General features: G+C 35.9%; 1 long non-coding RNA gene and 1 pseudogene across 2 annotated transcripts; one reads left to right on the forward strand and one right to left on the reverse strand.

Moving 5' to 3' along the window:
* Positions 1-13,659: 13,659 nt before the first annotated feature.
* Positions 13,660-15,612, reverse strand: LOC145104840 (uncharacterized). The gene is made up of 4 exons (XR_013707180.1): positions 15,005-15,612; positions 14,806-14,929; positions 14,436-14,526; positions 13,660-14,340 (listed from the first exon to the last, which is right to left on the reverse strand). It is a non-coding gene; the product is annotated as an uncharacterized LOC145104840 (long non-coding RNA).
* A 305-nt stretch (positions 15,613-15,917) lies between these two features.
* Positions 15,918-18,013, forward strand: LOC145104538 (BTB/POZ domain-containing protein POB1-like; annotated as a pseudogene). Its single transcript, XR_013707101.1, has 6 exons — positions 15,918-16,210; positions 16,387-16,432; positions 16,526-16,593; positions 16,672-16,735; positions 16,812-17,091; positions 17,231-18,013. The product of XR_013707101.1 is annotated as a BTB/POZ domain-containing protein POB1-like (transcript).
* Positions 18,014-22,287: the final 4,274 nt, after the last annotated feature.

Here is a 22,287-nt window from a genome sequence, read left to right on the forward strand (position 1 = left end):
ACCCCAATGTGTTGGGGAGAGGTTGATCATAGGGTCATGGGAAGGACAGACGTAGTTCTTCATATGACAGAGCTCATCCAGCAGATCATACAGAGGCTCCAGACAGCTCAGAGTCGACAGAAGAGTTATGTCGACAAGTGGCGATCCGAGTTGGAGTTCCAGGTCGGAGACATGGTATTATTGAAGTTATCGCCCTGGAAGGGTGTAATACGCTTCAGGAAGAGGGGCAAGTTGGGGCCCCGATATATTGGGCCATTTCGGGTGTTAGTCATGGTTGGTAAGGTAGCATACATATTGGATTTGCCTGAGGAGCTCAATTAAATCCACAACACCTTTGATGTGTCTTTGCTTCGGAAGTGTGTGGCTGATGATTCAGCGATCGTTCCTTTAGAGGATGTTCAGGTCGATGATGACCTGAATTACATTGAGAGGCCGGTGGCGATCTTGGATCGGAAGACGAATACTCTTCACAACAAGGAGGTGACTTTGGTAAAGGTTCAGTGGCGACATCAGAAGGGTTCCGAATGGACTTGGTGATGGGTTTTGAGCACTACAACATTCCTATGGTGTACATGCAAACCCTAAAGATTTGGATCTAGTTTGTCTAATGAACATGCAATAATCATCCAAAGCCATAAACCCTAGATCTAGCATGTGATAATCAATATAAACATAAGAATAGGGTTTAGATCTTACCTTGATTGTTATGTAGCAATAACAATCTATTCCTTCTAGTAATTGGCTTCTAAAAGCTTAGAGTCACAAATGTCACTCCTCTAATGGCTCACAAACACCAAGAGCAAGAGGATGAAGAAGGAGAAGAGGAGAGGCACTCAAAAACATCTAGAAACCCTAAGGGAACTCTTAGCCACGTTTTTGGTGTCCTAGGGGTCCTTAAATAGTGAAGCTATTAGGGTTATCTAACAAGGAAACCCTAATTTGACTGCTTAGGCCCTAAGCAACCCATGGACTCCTCCTTTAGAGGCCTTGGACGATTTCTAATGGGTTTCCCCATAGAATTCGTCCACCCCTCTAATAAGAAGTCCATTAGCCCAATATTCAACTATCACACAATTGATAGTTCTAGTCCCCTAAGTTTAATTAATCTCTTTTAGCCACAAAATTAATTCTTAATTGACTAATATTAATTAAACAATATGATTTCTCCTTTAATATATTATTCTCATAATATATTAATAAATCATAATTAATCCTCTCTCTCCATAATTCATCCTATCAAGTTGCTTTGGTGAAGGCAACCCAAAAGGACCATGCACCATCGGCTCAAGTACATACCAAAATAGTTATGGACTTAGACACTAATCCAACAGTCTCCCACTTGGATAAGTCTAATAACTATTCTGCGTATGACTTCAGATCCTGATCCGCAATCGTAGCTTTCAAAAGCCGCTGTCAACTCTGATCTTATCAGATATGCGTCCTTTAGATAAGGGATCATATATTCCTCCATTCTAGATATCGTATAGACGTGAGACATGGATTGAAATCATTCTCTCAGTCTATGTGTTGTTTTCCCGATTTCCGATTTATAACGACTGACTAATTGACCAAATCAAATCAGTCCTGGCCCGGCCGAGCACTTTCCTTTGTCATCACTAAATCATCGAGGGGCCCACAGATATCGCTTTTATCCTACATTGGGTAAAAGGAACGGATAAACTTCGACTCAATGCTCGCTTGTACTCACTCACCGAATCACACACAACAATACGCTTTATAACACCAAGTTACTGGTGCGTTTACATATTATCAATGTGTAACCAACTCGCTAGATACAACTCACACATCTCGGTTTCAAGAATATAAGATATTATCGTCTCACCAATCATTCGTGATAAAAATCCATGAAGCGATCCAAGTGAGCGTGGGTTTAATCCAATGCTCAAATCATATTTGTAAGCACTCATGAACGTTGTAGCAAACTTTTGCTATGTCTAATACACTTTAGACAATCTACACACCAATTCATGACAATCTTCTTTCATACCTACTCCCAAAGTATGAGCGACTGTGGAACGTTCAAATAATTCGATTATTCTCAAATAACTCAATTATTTAGGAAGTCAAAACATGCAAATTGAAACACAAGAATAATACTAATCTTATATGGCCCCCAAACTTTTGAGTATAAATAAAACACTTTTATTTAATCACCATATTGATTACTCATTATTTGTTGTTTCGGGTAATCAACTTCTTACTTGAATTATAACGACAATTGTCCCATGCTCTTATCATGCACACTATGTTTACTTATGGTCCTTACTCTGTGAAATAGTATAATTGAATAACATTTTCAATCACACTCATTTTACAATTCCCAATCCTTACCACAAGTGTAAGAATACCAAATTCTTGCCACTTATAGAATATGTTAGATTCTAACACTTTATGCAACGATCCTTTCATAATGTCATGGCACAAAAGTCACCAACACTTGGCCAATGAAATTACAAAATGATCTATTGGAGATTGTTGCAAGAAAATTCCATAGACACGAAGTCTCACATTCAAAGTACATTCCTTTGAACATCCTTCTTGCATAAAAGTTTCTAATCTAGACATATAGATTCTTAACGTCCAACTCCCAATATGGAAACACTTCTATATTTGCCATCTGACAATTCATTATTAATATAATCATATCTAATAATAATAATGCCAGTATGGTCCATTTGTTACTATACTTCCAACAGCTCATAAGCAACCAATCCTTGGCGAACCTTAGATTGTCCTCGACAGTTGTTTAACTAATTCAGTCAAATCCGATTCTAGTCCTCTTTCCCTCTTAATGCCCTAGGCATTTGGAAAATTTTAGAACGGTCGAATATTACAACGACATGATACTTTACCAGTCTTTTGCTATAATATTGTCATAATATTTCTATTTGTCGTGTTCTCAAAATTCGAACTATGAAGAGGGATGCCGTAATCATAATCGAACTTTGAGAATGCATTTAATAAATATTACTTTGACTAAATTCAATTAAAATTTCTCGATCTAAGCTTTTAGATTTGAAACGTAGTATAACATCCTCTCCCTTAATTATAGCAAAAACAACTTTTCAACCCCTGCAACTTTGCAAAGTGAAACTTTTGTTTTTCTATAATTAATATTGCCAACTTGCAATACTTAAAATAATGATCATGCTCCCACTAACATGATGATTATATCCATACCAACATAACATTTATGCTCCCACTAGCTTTGACACGTATTCAGAAACCAACTAAGCTTCTAGAAAACAATACTTATTGACTTCCAAAGTTTAATGTTTCTAATACAATATGCTTTGATAAGCTTTTATCTAAGCATCTCAAACTCATACACCTTACTTTAGACAGCTCACATGTGTGCCTAAATAATTCCAGAACTTATAGCAATAAGTCTCGATTGTTCAAACTAATTGCCAAATCTCATAATTCGAACTATGAAAAGGGATGTCGTAATCATAATCGAATTTGAGAATGCAATTTACATAGTCGCTATCTCCTTAAAATCTCTCTTAGTGAAAGCGTTTCCTCATAATCATTTTCATGAAGGAGAGAAACCATATGACACTTAGATTTTATGGTGCATGTGTTCCTATCCGTGCAAATTTGTCATAAGCATAATCGTAAGATAATGTTTGTGATAAATTCAACCTCTTATGGACAGAACTTGTTCATTCTTAATTTCTTACCATCAAGGGTCCCACCATTGCTTCCAAATTATTTAGCAGCTCACCTATGCCAGTCAATTTACTTTCATTGATCAAGGTTTTTGCCCTTATGCATTCAATTCAGAACTCGTAGAACTCATATGCATAATCACTCAACTGGATTGGCACAGAAATAAAATTTTGTCAACACGATAGGTTACAATCCTCAAGTCGTGTGCTAATGTTTATTAGGTTTACTTCTTGATTTGTTCTTGAAACTTTTCAAGATCTTTAGACTCCCACTGACCTCTTGACATATAAGATTCTCTTGTCAAGAAACATTTCTTGACAAACAAATACTCAAGAGTTAGTGTGTGTCTTTATCAAGATAAACCTACACACAATTTGGTACTAGCTGGTGTTTGTCTTATTCAAGACATCACAACTTACCAAAATGTGCTAGTGTAAGAACATTCCTACTTAAGATTATGTCACTTAACTCACAATCTTGGAGTATGACTCTAAGACTTGATTTTTGGAACGAAGTATGATTCATCTTATTGACTTAACCATTTCAACAATTCTCGACTCCTCATCTTAGCCATACTAGTGCACTAAGGTGTCCTTAGAGGATGAATTGTAATATGGTCCTTATAATCTTTAATAGAATCATAAAACATGATACAAAAGTACTCTCCCTTCTTCTTAGATTGGAGAAACTTTTATCTTTCTTGCCTAATTGATTCTTCTTATTTGTTCTACCATTCATTGAAACTTTTCAATGATTCAGAATCATACTTAATCTTTTAAGTATAATCATATTCACTAATCTTTTAGCAAATCACAACGAACATTTTATCATTCTTTGTGGTGGACTTGACTAGTGCACAACATTGTGTACTAGATCTCATTATCCTTCACTTAACTCACATACTTATGTGAACAAGGAATTAGTCTCAATTTTCCAAATACGAATGTTCTCATTCGTCACACAATACCAGTTGCATGATTCCAAGTTTCTGTCCAATTGAAACTTGGGCGATAAGAATCTTTCCTCATTTGGTAAATTTCTAACATTACCACAAATAACATAACTAAGAATCAAATCCATTCACAACATTGCTAACAATAGAACCATTCAAACACCAATTTTTCATAAAATCCATCGCAAGGAAACATAAATAAGATACATCAAAATTTATTTTATTGCGGAAAAATATTGTCCTTACAATGCGATTACAAGTGAAAACTATGTAAATATTACTTAGCAATCTATCCTAACTCTAAAGTAGTAGCTTAAATATCTGATCCTTGAATCATGCGATCGAAATCCATTTCTTCGTGATCAGACTCATCTTGCTTCTTCCTTTAAGCTTCCTTTCCTTTCTTCGATCCTTCAAAACATCGAAATGTAATCTTATCACATCATGTATTAAGAATCTCCAAATAGGAACTTAATAGAGTTAGATAGTGGATTTTACCTAAAGCAGAGTCATACATCTTGACTCTCCCATCTCTTAGATCTCTCTGGTAGTTAGGGTAGCTTCGTAACCAATGCCCCTTCTTTTGGCAGTAGAAACACATGGATTCTTATGGAATGGTACACGGGACTATCTCAGACTCAGCCTTTCTCTTGCGTAGAGAAAACTTGTCTGGACTTCCAATGTTACCATTGCCCATCGAAATGTAATCTTATCACATTTATGCTCCCACTAGCCTTTCTCTTGCGTAGAGAAAACTTGTCTGGACTTCCAATGTTACAAGTCTTCGAACATGTGGGTCAGGGAGAATTATTGGAGGAGGTAGAGGAAGAGAAGCATGATTTCTATTTCCATAATCCAATCGTGGAACATCATCTTCATGTGGAAAACTTTTTCCAATGGATTTAGGAAGACCATAGTTGTCAGACTATGACATCTATAAAACGAGAGAAAATCCAAGTTTAGTTGATTGAGTCCTTAATAAAACACACAAATGAGATATTAAGGCTAGGACCCAACATAATATCCAACAAATTGGAAGAGGGATGTCGTAATCCAATTCGCAGAACATTTAAAGGTAGGTAAATGACGATTTACCAATTTCCACCATGAAAAACGAAAAGAAGGTTAAGTTTTAAATGAATTAAAACTCCTAGATCTTTTGAGATTCGTTGAACTTTTCAATGTCATGTTTAATATCGATTATGCCCTTCATTTGTGAATGGGATGCCGAGGATCACAAATAAGGTGTGAATAACCATGCGAATGTGCGTGGTGCCCTCAATGTTACAGTCACCTAATCGACGTGCCGGTTAACCACACATGCTCCATCGATCTATGACAAACATCAAGTCACCCTTCGCTACCAATGCCAAACCCAACTTAGTGTGTCGGTTAACCACACACGCTCCACTAATTGTCTCGGCAAGGGTACAAAGTGTAATTCCATGGAATTGCATCGATTTCACTTTTTCCTAAAGTAACTAAGATTGGGAATTTTGTAAAAACCATTTAGTTACTTTATTCATTATACTTTTAATGAGGAGAGGATTTGTCCTATCCTACTCGTTCGGCTAACGACCCTCCACTAGTCAAGAGTGCGATGGGTAAGAGGTGATACCCATTCAATCGCCATTTTATAGGCAATTTCCTTAAACACCCCTTATAGACCAACTTCGTGAATGAGGTCTACTAACGGTAAGACTAGCAGTTTAAGTTATACATATATAATATTAGACTTTTAATGTTATATATAGTATAGGGTGTATTTTACACTTTTAAAATACTAGGTGGTTTAATTTTATTAAATTATACCTTTTAATTTAATTAAATATAAACCATACAATTATGGATTTATTAACTCTCTTTTAATTACACTTTTAATTAATTTAATAAAACCATAAGGGTGTATTTTGAACTTTTTCAAAACTAGGGTTTTAGAATTTAAAATTTCAAAAATTAAACTTTTAATCAAAATTTAAATTCCAAAACTTGAGGGCAAGTTTTGAAACATTACAAAAATATTAGGGTTTAACTATTTAAATTTCAAAACTAAAACTTTTAAGGTTCAAATTTAAACTATAAAACCTAAAGGGTAGAAATTGAAACTTTTCCAAATTTTATCAAGAACATTCTAGATCAACAATTCAAATAAGGTAATTAACAATTAATTATGGTTATCTAATTTTGACCTAGTCCAATTACTTGCAAGATAATTCACCAAATAACTAAAATAATTAAACATTATCTTATAAGGCAACAAATATTTGATTAATTGGTAATTATATACTATTTTGGCAAGGATATTCACCCAAAATCAATAAAAATTGGATTTTACTAATTGAAAACGTTTATGGTAAGTATCCCAAGCCAAAATAGCAAGTAAATCGCGAAAATAAGCTGTCAGACCCTTTAACTCGTCGAGTCAGGCCTTGGACTCGTCGAGTATAGCCGACTCGTCGAGTTCATCATGTGACTCGGCGAGTCACGCAATCAGAACCAAAAAAAATCGTTTTTTGAGCAATTTTCGATCAAATAAGCATCAAATTCATAAACAAACTGCCCTAGGCTCTAATACCACTGATGGGTTTTGAGCACTACAACATTCCTATGGTGTACATGCAAACCCTAAAGCTTTGGATCTAGTTTGTCTAATGAACATGCAATAATCATCCAAAGCCATAAACCCTAGATCTAGCATGTGATAATCAATATAAACATAAGAATATGGTTTAGATCTTACCTTGATTATTATGTAGCAATAACAATCTATTCCTTTTAGTAATTGGCTTCTAAAAGCTTAGAGTCACAAATGTCACTCCTCTAATGGCTCACAAACACCAAGAGCAAGAGGATGAAGAAGGAGAAGAGGATAGGCACTCAAAAACGTTTAGAAACCCTAAGGGAACTCTTAGCCACGTTTTTGGTGCCCTAGGGGTCCTTAAATAGTGAGGCTATTAGGGTTATCTAACAAGGAAACCCTAATTTGACTACTTAGGCCCTAAGCAACCCATGGACTCCTCCTTTAGAGGCCTTGGACGATTTCTAATGGGTTTCCCCATAGAAATCGTCCACCCCTCTAATAAGAAGTCCATTAGCCCAATATTCAACTATCACACAATTGATAGTTCTAGTCCCCTAAGTTTAATTAATCTCTTTTAGCCACAAAATTAATTCTTAATTGACTAATATTAATTAAACAATATGATTTCTCCTTTATTATATTATTCTCATAATATATTAATAAATCATAATTAATCCTCTCTCTCCATAATTCATCCTATCAAGTTGCTTTGGTGAAGGCAACCCAAAAGGACCATGCATCATCGGGTCAAGTACATACCAAAATAGTTATGGACTTAGACATTAATCCAACACTTGGGAGCCCGAGTCTGATATGAGGGAGAACTACCCAGGCTTGTTTGCAGCAGTGGATTTCGAGGACCAAGTGTGATTCAAGTGAGGGAGATTTGTAAAGCCAGTTTCCAGGTATTTGCATTGTTGGGCTTGCTTTATATTAACTTTGCATTTTGGTCCCAAACGCCAGGCATTGGGAATGGAACGCTAGGCGTTGGAACACCATGCATTGGAACGCCAGGCGTTGGAACACCATGCGTAAGTTTGTGGACGCCATGCGTTCGCACGCAGAGGACAAACCCTAATTTTTAGGGTTCGCACCCTATTTAAAGGCCATTATTTTATCAAAACGTTTCTTATCTCCAATCTCCATACCTTATAGCCCTCATTTCGAAACTCTAAGTATGTGTGTAAGTGTTTTGAAGCCTTGGAGTAACATTGTGGTATCATTTTGGTGTTCTTGGTGGCGAAGGAAGATATTTGGAGTGTAGGTGTTACTCTCTAGCCTTTGGATCTGGACTTTTGGCATCTTGGAGCACCTTTTGGAGGTATAAAGTTCAGTTCTTGATGACTTCCTTATTAGATCTTGCTTAAGTGTGTTTTATGTTCTTTTTAGTCCTAAGAATTTGACTTTTGTGAGTTTGGAATGCTCCAGAGGTTTGGGCAGTCCTTTCAAGCATTTTGGAGGGTTTAGAATCATAAAAATGCAAGCTTGGACCTTGATACCCTTCCATGCAAGAGTTTTGGAACTTTAGAGTGTGATTTAATTTAGATTTTGATGTTGGGCTCTTTGTATCCATGCAAAGTGATAAAGGTTGCAACTTTATTACTTTAGACGTTCTTTTAGCATTAGATCTGAAGTTTGAACATTAGTTCTTAAGCCATTAAGACTTTGTTTAAGGATTTGGGATTCCATCGTTACGCCAAGCGTTTGGGTTAGAACGTTGGGCGTTCGGACGCCAAACGTCATCGAGTAGACATCAGGCATTCTCTTAGAAGCACACTGGATCGCTTTTGGGACTTGGGTCATTTAGGGTTTTGGGCTTGGATTAGTTGGATCTTGTAGGGAAAGGGGCAAAATGGTCTTTTTCCCTTAATATGATGAAGGGTGAATGGACCATTGGTATGGGATAAACCTTAATTATTGATTGGAGTCGTTTCTGGATTTTGTTTAGTGTGAGGAGCAGTGTTCGCAACAGATCAAGTATTGATTCAGTTATCTTCTGAGAGGCGAGTTTTCCTCACTGTATCTGTGGGTCGAAGGCACCAATGTCAGCCCACTAGATTATGTATCCTGGTTATAGGATAGTGTTATGCTGGTATATGACTGATTAGTATATCTGTATTTGTTGATTTTGTGTTTATGTTTATCTGTTACATATGTCAACGTATTGTGTTTGGGTTGAGACGATCCTGCTTTGTGCTGAAGCCCAAGACACCCGGGGACGACCGAATAGGCTGTAAGCCCTACGAGGCGGCCCACTCAGTCCGGCAGCCCGTAGAGTGGTTCGGATAGGTTGTACGCCCTACGAGTAGAGGTGGCGGGGTCGACCTAGATTGGGTTCGGGTTCAACCCATTAAATAATTAGGTTGAAATTTTCAACCCAACCCAACCTATTTATTTAAATGGGTTGATATTTTCAACCCAACCCATCATTTTGGATAAATGGGTTGTCACCATGTTGACATGTTTATGTAGTTCCCCACCCAACCTATTAAATAAATGGGTTAAACTTGGGTTAACACATTTAAAATCAAATAAATTAATTAATTAACTAAATAATATACCACTTAATTTAGTTTCATTACTATGACAAAAGCACAATCTCAATTCATAAATACAAACAAATTGTTCAAATAACATTAAAAATGTTTAATTTCAAAGTGATTTTGGAGAGTGACTAGTGTTATCGGTGTTAAAAAAGGATGTAAGTTAGGATTGAATTTTTATAAAACATAAACAATAATACAACATTATAATTTATAAATTAATACTTTTTATTAATACATGATAATATTAAAATAATTATTAAATTAAATATATATTAAAGTTAAATGGGTTGGCGGGTTGAAAACGAGTTGATAATTTTTACCCAACCCAACCTATTTAATTAAACGGGTTAGACGGGTTGACCCATTTAACTTAAATGGGTTGAAAATCTCAACCGAGCCCGCTAATTTTGGTTTGGGTTCGAGTTGAGTAGGCGGGTTGGGTTGATTTTTGCCAGCTCTACCTGCGAGGCGATCCATTCATGTCGAAGGCTTGTAGAGCGGTCCAGATAGGTTGTAGGCCTTGCGAGGCGGTCCAGTCAAGCTGAAGGATCATATTTGCATGCTTTGTATGTTATGTAGTGTGTTGGTACTTTGGGGGAACTCACTAAGCTTTGGCTTACAGTTTCAGTTTATTGTTTCAATTACTTCTGAGGATCGTGGTAAAGTGTAGGCGTGATCGTGCACATCTTCCTATTTTCATGATATTGACTTTTGGGACACTCTGATATGATTTTACTTTTGAAACAATGGCTTTTCTTGTAAACAATTATGGATAATGGTTGTTTTTGAAAATTTTAAAATTTTATGATTTTTGGGATGTTACACTCATACCAGGATATGTATGGTAAGCGTCCTCATTCCATTATTCCATATGTTTCAGGAACATCCCGAATAGTTGTTGTTAATGATTTGAATAGTTGGTGTTGATGATTTGTTGCTAGAGAAGGACGAGTTGTTACGTCAGCTTAAGGAAAATTTAGCTGTGGCACGTCAGATGGGGGAGGTAAAGGCTAATTGGAAGCGTTGAGAGGTCGAGTTTCAAACCGGGGACCGGGTGTTGGTCAAGTTGTTGTCGTACCGTCAAATTACAGTATCTAACCAACTTTCAAACAAGTTATCAAAGCGGTTTTGCGGGCCGTTCGTTATTACGGAGCGCATCGGGAAGGTAGCTTACCGTTTGGCATTGCCAGCAACAAGTAGGATTCATCCGGTGTTTCATGTGTCTATTCTTAAGTCGTATAAAGGCGGGGACATGGATGTGGTAGCGGCATTACCTGAGGAATTTAAGAAGGGTATAACAGTCGAGCAACCACTCTCCATTTGCGGGTCGTGTCGGGTGCTGCATGGAGGTTCGTCGTTCATGCAAGTACTCGTGCAATGGACAAATCGTTCACCGGAGGATGCAACATGGGAATGGCTTCACGAATTCCAGTCCGTCTATCCTCATTATTACCTTCAGGACAAGGTGCTTTATGAAGCGGACGAGAATGTTACGACGGAACCGGGTGGAGCAAGATGGTCCAGTCGTGTCCCAGTGGTGCCCCTTTGGCACAAGGATTATGTTATCAGAAAGGAGCAGATTAGGATAATTATAGTTTTATTGAATTTCATTTAGATAAAGATGTTTGAATTGTTTGGGATTGGTTTTGTTTTGTTTTTAAGTATTTAATGGTTGGCATGCCCAAGTCTATGAGGCTTGATTTTGGGTTAACTCTTCTTTTCTTTTTTTCTTCTTCTTCTTCTGTTGGAGTTGGAACTCACATCTTTATATGTGTTGTAATGCATAATAAAAGCATAATTTTAATATTGTAAATGGGCCAGGTAAAAGGGTTGAAAATTCGTTGATCTGGTGGATAAAGGTATGAGTTTAATTATTCAAAACATTGCGGCTTATGGGTCGGGTTTGGATCAACATTTGAAAATTGCTTAAGTGTTTGGATCAAGACCGATCCTCTCCAAACCCGCTCCATTGTCATGTCTACCTATTATGAGTTCTACAAAACATGACGCCTAAACAATTTTTTTAATATTTTTGTTTTTTTATCTTCTTGTGCACTTTTAAAACCAAAAATATGGTCGAAGTGTTTGATTAGATATGTGAGGTTTGTAATTCATTCCTTTCTCCTTTGTTTTAGAACCTTTAAAACTAAAAACCTTTCATTTTTTTAACTCCTTTGCTTTTTTTTATTTTTAACTTCTTGTGCACTTTTAAAACCAAAAACCATCCTATGAACTTGCATGTCGGTCCCGAACCAATTAAATCTTGTTAGAATTAAGGCAAAATTGGAGAAGATCAAGAACGAAATTGCATTTACCCTTACCTTTATAGTACAAGCATAGTAAAGTTTCACAAGGTTGTTCTTGTTATAAGATGTGTGAATCCCAGTAGCGGCTCCACAATTGCATTTTATAACCATGATTCTTATCAAGTTGAAAGAAATTGTAGGTGATGGGAGAAGTCATACGAAGGAGACGACAGTAGAGGAAGGGAGGGAGGGAGGATTGTGTATGTTTTCGAGGTGCAACGACATTAAGAAGGTATACCACCCCTGAAAAGACAAAAATGCCCTTGCATGCAAAAGGCGTGTGAGGCACTTAAACGAAAGCATTTAATGTTTAACATTTATAGGGACTAACCGTGCAAGTTACCACTACTTGATTATTTATTAGAGTAATTTCGATTATTAATAAATATTAACCCTTGTATTTAATTGGAAAAAAATTATTTTATGAAAATAATATTTATCAATATATTAGGAATTATTTTCTAGGAAATAATAATAAAATAGAACAAAAACTAGTTTAATATCATATGGTATAATTATTAATATTGTGTATAAGATTTTGGACATTTAGAGTAAGCAAATGGTTATACTCCAACTAACTAGTTGAATAAAGTTAAAAGGTAATCTACTTTTTTTGTCTCTTTCGTGGAATTGTCGAAACTAAGAGGACAATGTATTGGTTAGCTTTTAGTCTTTTATATTATTTAATGTTTAATCTGATGCTTGTAAGAAAATGATTTTCTTCTACTTTATGGTCTAAACTTTGTGCCATACTTGTATGCATAAAGGAAGGGCATAAGAGATGAAAGAACAGACTTTTCTACTATCTATTCTCTCCATTATTTGGCTGCCAAAATTCAGATTTTGCAAGTCCTCCCTCTTTTCTTCCTTCTTCCATTAAGTGCTAGAAATGAAGGTCTTAAATGTTGCTTCTCTTTAAACATATTTTAGAATATGTATTAAAGCTTAAGAACAACATTTTACAAGTGAATGACTAGCATCTAATGGTGGTTTCATCTTGCTTGGTGGATACATTATAGAGAGCTTAATTTAGAGCTTAAAGTCATCGTCGTCAACTTCCTAATTGACAGAAAGAACCAAAGTCTTCAAAAGTTGTATAATTTTCTTCTTATTTGGTTTTGTTTAATCTTTCTAAGTTATTGTAAAATGATCATTGATGCGTATAAAACTAATTTTATTTTGTTCAAAATCAAAGTCTTTCATTGCCATATTTATGTTTTTGAAAAAGTTAGTATAATTTTCTTCTTATTTGGTTTTGTTTAATCTTTCTAAGTTATTGTAAAATGATCATTGGTGCGTATAAAACTAATTTTATTTTGTTCAAAATTAAAGTCTTTCATTGCCATATTTATGTTTTTGAAATTATTTTTGAATAAAAACACCAACAAGGACTAAATACGATTTTTGACATATACACGGAGGACGATTGACGTAATTTACTCTAAAAACTAGGGAAGAGCCACGCTTTGCGGGTTGGATTAACGTCTTTTAACCAATATTAAAAGAATTAAGTTTCAAAAGAAAAAGGTGATTTTGTGACTTTTGATGCTAAAGTGGTCAATATGTTTCGAACAATTCAAGTTGAAAACTGATAACTATACATTTGAAAATATATATATGTTACTGTGTTAATCATATCAGCATCCGATTCAACTTTTGGTTGAAAACGACTATGGTTGACTGATCCACTCTAATTTCCAAGTCTTTCTAAGCATCTAAGCAAGAAAGAAAACCCTAATGACATAAAAGAAAGCTTAGTAGAAACAAACTGATTCAAATGATGCTTTCACAGTTGCTGAACAACCTCCCCCTCAATCAACTCCAGAACTCAAAGTTGATTTATCTGAATCAGTGGTCAATGTGGCAACCACATCAGCTTCACCTAGCAAAAGCAAATTAACTTCAGTCATCCCAGATCTGTTGCCCAATCTACCTGAATTTGTATGTTCTGATGATCTATCTTCAAGGTCCGAATCTCATTTGAAGTGCTAACAGAAGCATGATGAGGCAATTGAAATGAATCCAGATGAAAATGGATGCTTGCTGTTAATGTCTTGCAAAAGACATTAGTTGGCTGTCTGCTTGGTGTGCCCAACTCAACAGGTAGAAATGTGTCCTTTTGTTCTTGCTAACAAATATATATAAAAAAAATTATCTTGTTGAAACTGTAAATTACAAATTTGAAAGCTTTTTAACACAAGACTATCGGGTCAAGGGCTGCAATGTCATTTGGGCGTACACCTCATCTGTTTCAACATCCGCCTGAATTTACAGAAATCATAAATCTTTTTGATAAGTTTTGAGTTGTATAAATGCATGAATTATAAGAACTAACAGAATCAAAATGAGAAACTCACATGCATTGTGACATTGTGGAGTTGACAGATCAACCGGGGAGGCAAGCTTGGGTAATTGGGTATATGAGCATGTCCCACCCACCCCGTAAACCTAGACACAATACAATAAAGTCAGAATTCGACTGAAAAAGGCTCCTTCTATAACTCAATCACTCAAAAAAAAAAAATTAGGGTGTAAAGATTTACAGCAACATCAATGGTGGAATTTAAGAAACAAAGACAGATTTTTATTCAAATCCAAATTAGGGCTTAAGCAACAAAACCAAATGGACAGAAAAAAAAAAAAAAAAAAGGATGAACAATTAGACGATGGCGGTGAGGAAGATACATCCAGAGGGTTCAAAGGGCCGGTCTGTAAATACTCGATTACCTATCAGTAGCGGTGGGTTCATAAATGGGGGTGAAAACCGGAAACATTTGTTCCAATATTGAGGCGTGAAGAAACCATTGGCTGAGAAACACTATGAGGGAGGGAGATCAATAGCTTTCACAACCTAGAAATTGCATAAAATCAAAATTAAAAGAATGTTTGAAGATCTGTGAAACATAAATCAAAAAAATGTAATTACTTAAACACAGTAGACGGAAAGACGATTTGACGATTTGACAAAAACAGCTCTCGTAGGTGGGTGGGTGTAGCGGCTGTGGTGAGGAAGGGTGCGCGAACGGTGGATTAAGTCGCTTCCGAGTTCCGATTTCTGTGGCCCAAATAGAAACCCATATCCGACCATTGTGCTCTTCTTCAACTCATCGTCCTCTCAATTCATCATGCCCTGAAACAAAAAATTTCATGGAGGCGGTGACCAAAAAACCCAAATACAGAAGGCGGTGGAGAAGACCTGGAGAAGAAGCAGCCATGGCCTAATTTCAATCGGAGGTGCAGCCCTATAGAACCCGGGATGGTTCCAGAAAATGTATGTGACCGAAGATGGTGCCTGACGCAAAGAAGAAGCAGTGAAGCTTCAAAGAGTTCATATCAGAGATGGAGATGTAGTCGGTGGGAAATATGTGCAAGCATTTTATTGGACCAAAGATGGGTACAATCACAGAGAGAAACACATAGAAGGAGAAGAACTGGTAAAAGTGAGAATGAATAGTAACGGCACCGACCCATTATCATGGGAAAATACATATTAAGAAAAACAAATTCACCCAATGACGGTAAAGTACTGTTCACTAAGGTTGTTCTTCAGATTTAATCTATATAAATAATTATCAAGGTGACATGACATCTATAGTTTGTAAGTTAATCCGAATCTAAGTTCATAAAAATTCACATGTAATAAGATTTGGTGGATATGCAAGATCTTATGAAGATATGCAATATCATTATTATTTATTATTATTATTATTATACTTTATATATATATATATATATATATATATATATATATATATATATATATATATATATATATATATATATATATATATATATATGTCGCAAGCGTATTTCATTCATCCTCTTCCTGTGATAAGGAATTAGGGTTTTTCAAATCTCTCAAATTCTTTTAGTTCACGTATAATGAGAGATTCCAGTTTGGAGATTTTCGATCATACGGTGGTCAGGAGCTCTGGCTATTCGTCTGAAGTCGGTCGCAGCGACGCAGACTTTGGTTTTGCGTTCAACGATAGCAAGTTTTCCGATCGTCTTCTTTGCATCGTGATCGTTTCCGAGCCCCTAGGGTTTACACCAGATGGAGAGGGTAGTATCAGCCTGGCCACTTGGGATCAAAATCGTAAACGCCGTAGAGAAGATATTACTAGAGATAACGGTGAGTTGTTGCATGATCTTTTCGTAATTTACCAATCATCGATGAATATGGTATGCATTTGTTTTGTTTTTTATAATCGCTGTGAATGTGGGGAGATTTCCATAAGAACATGAAACGCCTTTCTGTTTTTGATGAATTTCGGAATATTATGACAGTAAATTGACGTATTTTTTTAGTGTTCACAGCTGTAGACATTGATGCTGTATATTCATACACCATTAGGTATGAACCGATTACTATCACTATTGATACTTGTATTTTATGAGATGACATTGATTCATTCTTCAACAATATTGACTACTTAATATTTATCAGTTGCAAGAGTTAAAACCATACATATTAGCTCCCCAATTTTAGCTGCAAAGAGTACATTTTTCTACAAGGTGAAAGCTTCAATCCTCACAAGAATCTATTCTCTTACTCGATCATATTCATTTTCCTCACACAATATCTTGATGCAGCTCTTTTCAAACGAGATGAAAGAATCAGAACAACCCAATGTAAACCTGCGAATCAATGCCTCAGGTATGTTTACCATTTATAGCATTTGTACTTTGTTAATAGTTTATATTAAACATTTATTTTTTGTTCTTGACAACAGAAGAAGCTGCCTTCATGGAACTCCTGAACTTTATATACAGCAATACTTTGACATCAACTTCTGCTCCTGCTCTTCTTGATGTTCTAATGGCTGCTGACAAATTTGAAGTCTCTTCATGCATGAGACACTGCAGTAGCCTGTTAAGAAATCTACCTATGACAACTGAATCAGCATTACTTTATCTTAATCTTCCTTCCAGTGTTTCAATGGCTGAAGCAGTTAAGCCATTAACAGATGCTGCAAAAGAGTTCTTAATTGTTCGCTATAAAGACATAACCAAGTAATTAATTAACATCCCCTTTCCCCAAAGTAACTACACATCTGTATAGATATATAACAATAAATCACAAAAGTGCTCGCAATTAAAACTTCCTTCATTCGACACATTCGACACATTCGACACGGTTATGTAAATCCAGGTTTCAAGATGAGATTCTCAATTTCTCCCTTGCTGGGGTGGAGGCGATTCTGTCAAGCGACGACCTCCAGGTGGCATCCGAGGATGTAATTTACGAATTTGTCCTCAAGTGGGCCCGGATTCACTACCCTAATATTGAAGAACGACGCGAAAATTTTAACAACATTTCTCGCAGAATGTATCCGGTTTCCTTACATGTCATGCAGAAAGCTGAGAAAAATCATGACATGCAACGATTTCGATCCTAAATTCGCACAAAAAGTCGTACTCGAAGCCCTCTTTTTCAAAGCAGAATCCGAATCCCCTTACAAAAATCCTAATCCCCCACGGGCCCGTGAAGGTGGTTGGATTTAATCTGACACGTCACCAATGCATCGTATACTTGGCTTTAAAACGTGAGTGACTGAGGAGTGCGCGAGTTTGTTTCCTTCCGGAACGATTTACACGCAAGGGTTTCATTTAGGGGGAAAAGGTTTTATTTTGGCTGCTAATTGTCTCATGGACCAACAAAGATTGAGTCGCTGTTTTGGGCTTTTTTTGGTGACGCAGGAAAAAAAGGTTGGGCCCGTTTGCAGTGGATTTTGAGTTTGGGGCCCGGTCAAAGCCCGATGAGGAGTATATTAGTAAGTATAAAGGGACGTATAATTTTACAGGGGCAAATGCTGTTGGGTGTAAGAATTTGTTTGGGATACCTTGGACTTCTTTTATTGGGGAGGAAAGTGTTTATTTTATTAATGGTGTTCTTCACCTTAGGTCACAGCTTACTATTAGGGAATCAAAATAAAAAATTTATATAGATAACTGATCATGTAAATGTGTACATATGTTTTTTGGTTATTATTAGTTAGGCTTATCCATTATGGTATAAAAATTATGACTTGTTGGATATGTGAAGAAAATATAATACAACACATGAAATTGTTTCGTGTTGGGGGTATATATATATATATATATATATATATATATATATATATATATATATATATATATATATATATATATATATATATATATATATATATATATATATATTCAATACAAAGATCTCTCTATATATACTTTAAATATATCAAATTATATAAATGAAAATAAAAAAGAATTCCATTTGATAGTACTTGTCTATGTTTCTGAGATTTCCTTCTTGATTGATTCGATCTTTGTAGCCAACTCTTTTCTTCTTGACTGAAGTTCCCAGAAGTGTGATATTAATTGTAACAATTTTATACTTTTAACAAATTTTACATACTAATAACTTTTATTTTAAATATACATGGGTAAAATACTTAAAGACAGAGTATATTTTAGCAATTTTTGTGATTTAACAACTATTTTATGATTTTGTTTTCCGTTTAAACCTAAACATTTTTTTATATCAAAAAAACCTTTGCATTTTTTTTCATTTTGGCTCATCTAGTAGGTCTAGTAGGCGGGTAAACTTTCGATTTGAGACAAATTTTTCGGAAAAACCCACACTTTATTTCAGAAAAACCTAAACATTTTTTTATATCAAAAAAACCTTTGTTAAAAACTCACATTTGACGAACTTTTTTGTTTGGATCAACTTTCTCATGTTGGTTCATAATTATGTGGTTGTTTATGGTATTCTTGATAGTTTTTAACAATAAAAAATCTAGGGTAAATTACGTCAATCGTCCCTCGTGCATGTGTCAAAACGCATGTTTAGTCCTTATTTTCAAAAATTAACTCAGATCGTCTCTTATTTGCTTAAAACTTATACTTTCCGTCCCTGATATGCGTTTTTGTTGCGCATCTAGTCCATGACAGATTTAAAATGATCATAATTCCCTTTGTCTATTTCTTTTCTAATTAATTTAATGTTATTATTTTTTTTTTAATTAAAAAAATAAATATAGCCCCACCTACCCCACCTTTTTAAAACTCTTAATTTAATATTTCTCTCTCTCTCTCTCTCTCTCTCTCGATACCATCACCAAGAATATTCACCACCACCGCCCCGTCGTATATCTGAACCACCACCATAATCTCCATCTCCGGTGTGTCGCTGTCACCTACCACCATCTCATATCTTTGTCTAAAACCCTAAAAAACCACCTGAATCTCCATCTCCACCACCATCAAAAGCTTTATTTTTCACAAACGCCTCACCGTTTTTGGAACTGTCACGTAGTCGTGATTGTCGCCTCGCTGGAGAACGTGACCTCTTCATCAGATCTACACCACCGTCGTCTTCGTCGCCATCGCCTTCATCTTCGTGACTGTTGATTTGCCTGAAAACCTTCTTCGTCTCAGATCTACACCCTCTCAAATCTATACATTCGTTGTCACTACATGTTCGCCTGAAAAACTGTTCGTTGGAGCTTGCAGATCTCGAAGTGGTGGTTCAATGGATTATCAAATCGGGAGACGAAGGTGGTAGTTCGTCAAAGATAACAGATCTGGAGGACGATGTGTATCATTTTTGTCTCAGAGGTGAGTTGCTTCGAACCTTCATCGTCTCAGGTTTGGAACGTCACCGCCTTCACGGTATCTGGGTTCTGATCTGAGGTTTCTTTAACACCGTCACCTAGGGTGTCAAATGCCACCTAGGGTTTCAAGTTTGGTTTGGTTTGGTTAAGTGATGGTAGATGGTCGTTTCCAATTGTATTCGACTAGCGGTTATTCATGAGATAGCGGTGATAGGTGGAGGCACCAAAGGTGGTTGGTGGCTAGAGGTGGATGGTAGCTGGTTGTGGGAGAGAAATATGAGTGGCATATGGTGGTTTCTGGTGAAGATAGGCGGTGGTTAACGATGGTGACAAGTGGTGGTTTTCTGGTGGTGCTAAGTGGTGGTTGTCGGAGTTGAGAAAGAAGAAGATCAGAGATATAATAATGGTGGTGGTGGTGTTTATATTTAATTAAACAATTTTTTAATAGATTACTAATTAATAATTAATAAACAAATCAAAAAAGAAATAAATAAGGGTAAAATGGTCTTTTTATGTGTGGAGGGACTAAGCGTGCAAGAAAAAACAACCCGAGGGACAGTCCGAGTTAATTTTTGAAAATATGGACTAAATGTGCATTTTGGCATATGCACAAAGGACGATTGGTGTAATTTTCTAAATGGAACATTTGATGCTTTTCAAAACAAAGAGAAAGTTGTTCCAATCTAATGTCATTATTATTATTATTATAAATCAAATCAAATTTAAGATTGATTTTGAAAACAATCTAATTTAAGATGTCAAGCTAGACCGTTGTTCTTCACTTGCTACAATCTCTAAACATGTTAAAAAAAAAAATTGCTATGAATTTTTCCAATAAGAATGGGACACAACATGTGTTCTCTTTGATTAAAAAAAATCAAATGTTTCCTTCGGATTTTAATGTTGAAAGTTGAAACCATCAAGAACACTAAACAACAACCATAAGATTTTTATAAAATATAAGCTAAAGCGAAAAAGTTTGTTAAATGTGGGTTTTTTTGAAAATAAAATCAAAGGTTTTTTCTGAAAAAGTTGTGTAAATTGGAAAGATTATCGGTAAAACTGCAAGGGATATTTAAAAAAAAAAAAAAAAAAAAAAAAAAAAACTATGTTTAAACATTTTTATAAAATTAACCCATTTTTGTATGTCGACCACTTTGACAACTCCTATTGCAATTAAGACTGCGGAAAGACTGCAACAATGAGTGATTATAAGACTGTGAGAGGACCATGTAAATCACACGTTCTGTATTGATATTTATGTTGATAGGTCGACGCTAGAGCCGAGGACTTTATGTGGATGCATTGTATGTATAGTGAAATATGTGGTATACTGAGAAACTCACTATGTTTTATGCTTACAATTAGGGATGGGGGAGTCCTTCCCTCCCAACTCATTCAACTCACTGCCACATCAGCTTTTCTTTCTCCTCTTTCTTCCATCTTTCCCAACCAACGATACATAGAAACCTATATTTTCCGATCCACTCAATTAAAAACATACAAAACAAATATAAGGTACAACTTCTTAAGCCTATGGTACAGGAGAAAAATGAAGAGAGAAAAAGTAAAGAGATAAGGATTATGTGCAGGTTCGTCAACCCATTGAAGAGTATAAATGAGTGGCACCACATGAAGAGGATTTATGATCTTGGAGGTACCCTGGTACCTCCAACCCCAAAAAAAAAATGTGACTCCGTCCTCCCTTATGGATAAAATGTTTTGCAGGTTGTTCGTGAGAAGAGCTCGGTGGGACTGTACACACACATCGAAGATGTTGGTTTCTGCTATCTTTGTAATTCAACTATGTTAAGATAATGGTTTTCAACAATTGAATGTCACTGTTTGTTTTTAAGTAAAATGTTTAAATGGGATAATCTACTTTTTTTTAAATGAAAATCTCTTTGTAGTTTTTGGGACGTTACACCACCCTTCTAAGCGCAGTAGTAGGTTGTATCATCCGAACTAATAAAATCTTATTTCCCTTAATTTCTTGTTAATAGATACGACTCATGGTAAATTTCAGATTATCGAGTTTGGAACGTAGTCCAACATGGTTTTGCGACAAGTCCACCACAACATCCTCATTTCTGCGACCTCCATCTTCCTCTCATGATCCTTCTTTGTCGACCAACATTCAGATCCATACAACATAGTCGACCTTCCAGTACTCTATAGAATTTTTCCCTTAAGTTTTAAGGTGGGCTTCTACACAACCTAACATTTGGCTCACTCATAGTCTCCACAACCAAAACAATATCGTCTACAAAACACATACACCAGGGTACCTTTCTTTGTACCTTGCGAGATACCTTGTCTATAAATAATGTAAAGATATTTGGGCCAAGTGTCTAACCATGATGGATCCCAATTCATATAGGGAAAGACTACTTTATATCGACTACTACAGTTCGGGCACATGTCGTAGACCGACAATACATGTCACGTATGGCTCTAACATAACACCCTAATACCACTTAGCTTCCAAAGTCCTCTAAATCGTTGCCCTTGAGACATTGTCATATGCCTTTTCCAATTCGACGAACAACATATTGAAGTCCCTATTTATTTCTCTAAACTTCTCCATAAGACATCTAATATAGGTGGATTG

The sequence above is a fragment of the Lactuca virosa genome, chromosome 4 (genome assembly GCF_052849685.1).
Source record: "Lactuca virosa cultivar CGN04683 chromosome 4, Lactuca_virosa_CGN04683_v6, whole genome shotgun sequence".
NCBI lineage: Eukaryota > Viridiplantae > Streptophyta > Magnoliopsida > Asterales > Asteraceae > Lactuca > Lactuca virosa.